This window comes from Panthera leo, chromosome B3 (genome assembly GCF_018350215.1).
Source record: "Panthera leo isolate Ple1 chromosome B3, P.leo_Ple1_pat1.1, whole genome shotgun sequence".
Classification (NCBI taxonomy): Eukaryota; Metazoa; Chordata; class Mammalia; order Carnivora; family Felidae; genus Panthera; species Panthera leo.
The window spans coordinates 66,099,546-66,102,727 of NC_056684.1; the positions used below are offsets into that span (position 1 = coordinate 66,099,546).

Here is a 3,182-nt window from a genome sequence, read left to right on the forward strand (position 1 = left end):
ACAGAAATGTCAGTTAGAGGTTCTTGATATGCAGTGCTTATCCAAAGTGGATGAGCAAAAATAAACTCTCCAGCAATTTAATTAGTCAGAGTTTTCCAGATAATTGAATGTTTATGCAGAGAAAGGAGAAGAAATTAAAATTTAAAGTGTTTTGGAGACAGAGAACTTTGACCGTTGAGTCACCCAAAATGCCAATGTAACATTGTTTTACAGTATTTCAAAGTTCTCTTTTATTAAAAGTGCCATATTGGGCTTGCTTTGGCAGTGCGTGTACTAAATTTGGACCAGTATACAGATTAGCACGACCTTTGTGTAAGGATGATATGCAAATTCATGAAGTTTTTTTTTTTTCACTCTCAGCCAGAAGTACAACATGTATGTGCAAAAGCTAAAATGGCTTAACATTATGTTACACTTTATACTAAAAATGTATTACTGTGAATGGTCTATAATTAAGCCCAATGAGACATCTAGGGAGTCCATACATGCATCCGTGAGCAGATGCAGTTTACTTATTTATAGAATGTTTCTTTTTGAAAAACTAGTGGTGGACACATTTGGATCCCATTTATACAGTTACAAAAATAAAGATTCGATTACGGCCACTCTTCCCCAAAAAGTGCCATAGTCACTCATGCTGTGGCTAATAGGAAGGGTAGAAGTTGACTTTTCCCCGTGTTTAAAGGTAAACTGAGGCCTAGTCAACAACCTAAGTTTATTGGAGCAAACTTGATTCCCATGGGCCGGCCCCAAACCGAGGTGGTAGGAAGCGCCTTGCTGACAGGAGCTTCGGGAAGCTGCTTGTGAAGAGAAGAGGCAGAAGCCCAGCAGGAAAATATTTAGTTTGGCTAAAGCGTCAGCATCTGCCTTATTTGGAAAAGCCAGGCTGGCTGCTTGCGGTAGGTTGTTCTTAGCTTTTGAGTTCTTAACCTTGACGCATCTTAGGCGTAGGTTTTGGTTTGCTTAAGCTGGTTGCTAAGGTATTAGAACTACCTCAGTCTAATGTCCTCCTTGTGTAATTAAGTGAACACCTGCAAGACTGACGTTCACTTTCAAATGACACTATGGGCTTGTTTTCCACAAAATTTGACTTGAATGCTCCGTCAGTTTTGGTTAGAGGCAGTGACGGTATATGAAAATAACTTTCCCACCACAACTGCCCATACAAATATCTCAGCAGGAGCAAACGGGCATTCTAAAACCGACTTCCTACGTCTGCATCCAGGATGTAACTAAAGGAATAGGACAGAGAAACAAAATAGTAACGGGACTAATGAGATTTCCTCCTTTACTTGAATATTCTATGTTTACTGGATTAACATAGGTTACTTGAAGTTCTACATTTACATGAAAAAAGAGACTATAGTAAAAATGTTTCAGGAAGTATTTGCATGGCTCAGTCAGTTGAACATCTGACTCTTGATTTCGGCTCAGGTTGTGATCCCAGGGTCCTGGGATTGAGCTCTCCCCAAGGCTCCTCGCTGAGCATGGATCCTGCTTGTAATTCTCTCTCTCTCTCTCTCTCTCTCTCTCTCTCTTTCTTTCTCTCCCTCTGCCCCTCCCAGCTCACACTTGCACTTTCTAAAAAAAAAGAATGTTTTATAAGTTTTATCTAAGATTCATGAGACTCTATCAAAAGGGAAAAATTAATTCTTAGTTGGTTTTTTAATGTTTATTTATTTTGAGAGAGAGAGAGAAAGAGAAAGAGAGAGAAAGAGAGAATCTCAAGCAGGCTCTGCATTGTCAGTGCAAAGCCGTATGTGGGGCTTGATCCTAAGAACTGTGAGATCATGACCTGATCCAAAATTGAGTCTAATGCTCAACCCACTGAGCCACCGGGAAAAGTTAGTTTTCTAACTTTTTTCAGGGGCACCTGGATGGCTCAATGGATTGAACGTCTGACTCTTAATTTCAGCTCAGGTCATGATTCCAGGGTCATGGGATCGAATCACATATTGAGCTCTACGCTGAGTGTGGAGCCTATTTACAATTCTTTCTCTCTCCCTCTGCCCCTTCCCTGCTCACTCTCTTTCTCTCTAACATAAAAAAAAAAAAAAATTAAGAGAAAAAAAAGACATTTCCATAAGTGACTATCAATAAGTAAAATTTTATATTTATTTTAAAGTCATGTAGCATTTTCCTGCTAGGCAAATGGAGAAACTCAAATAAATCTTTAAGCTGTAAATGAATTTAAAAACACAGAGCACAATAGTTTAAAGATAGTTAAAGAAAGGACCAAAAAAGGAATTTCATTTTAGATAAGAAGCTGATTTGAAATCAAGCAAGAAATGACCCACACCTTGAATTCGCACCCCCCCCCCCCCCCCCACCCCGCCGCCCGCAATTTCTGCTATTGTTTTCATTTAACTCTGTTTTCCTGGTCTCATCTTGAGACAATTGTCAACAAATTGTCAAACAAGCAACAAAAAAAAAAAAAAAAAAAAACAACCCTGCAAAAAAGCAACTCTGGTGAGCCCATTTGTCTGAGCTGGAACAATAAAGAACATGAAGATTCTCTCATGAGGAATCCCATTTTCTCAAGATTTGGAGCTCACTTAAAAATAGTGATGCAATTTTAACAATGATTTTATGCTTTTTCAAAATGTGTGGTGCTTCTCTGATAAGAAATTCTCACCTAGATGGTCTAACTTACCTTTATCTTAAATCTATCTAAATTTCTTCTTATAATATGGAATTAAGGAAACTGAAAAGCGGCATTGTGGTAGGTTTTCTTTAACTTAGTATTTTTTTCTGACATCAAAATTTATAGAGGTTTGCCGTAAAAATCTGGAAAATCTAAGTGAACAAAAAGAAAGAAAAGGCCATTACTTGTGAATCTCTAATCTAGAGATAATCTCTGTTAACATATGAACACACAGTTGGAGCTACACATGTTGCTTGGTTACCTGTTTGCTTTTTTAACCATATATAATAAGAAAAAAATATTTCCAACAAACAAAAAATAGATGGTTCTTTCAAATGATTTAACTATTTTTAATCAAAGTATGTCAGAGTCTACATAATCTTGTTCTTTTTGGCCAAATCCTATTTTGGTTAAATTTTGCTGTTTTCCGGTTTTCATTTCCATATGTTCTGAAGATGGGCATTCAATTGGACCAGAACAATGCACATTGCATATGGCTCAACTTATTATCTTTAAGTTTTATTCCTGTGATATTATG

At 37.3% G+C, this 3,182-nt stretch overlaps 1 non-coding gene across 1 annotated transcript; it reads left to right on the forward strand.

Moving 5' to 3' along the window:
- Positions 1-251: 251 nt before the first annotated feature.
- Positions 252-353, forward strand: LOC122223330. Its single transcript, XR_006204209.1, has one exon. It is a non-coding gene; the product is annotated as a U6 spliceosomal RNA (small nuclear RNA).
- Positions 354-3,182: the final 2,829 nt, after the last annotated feature.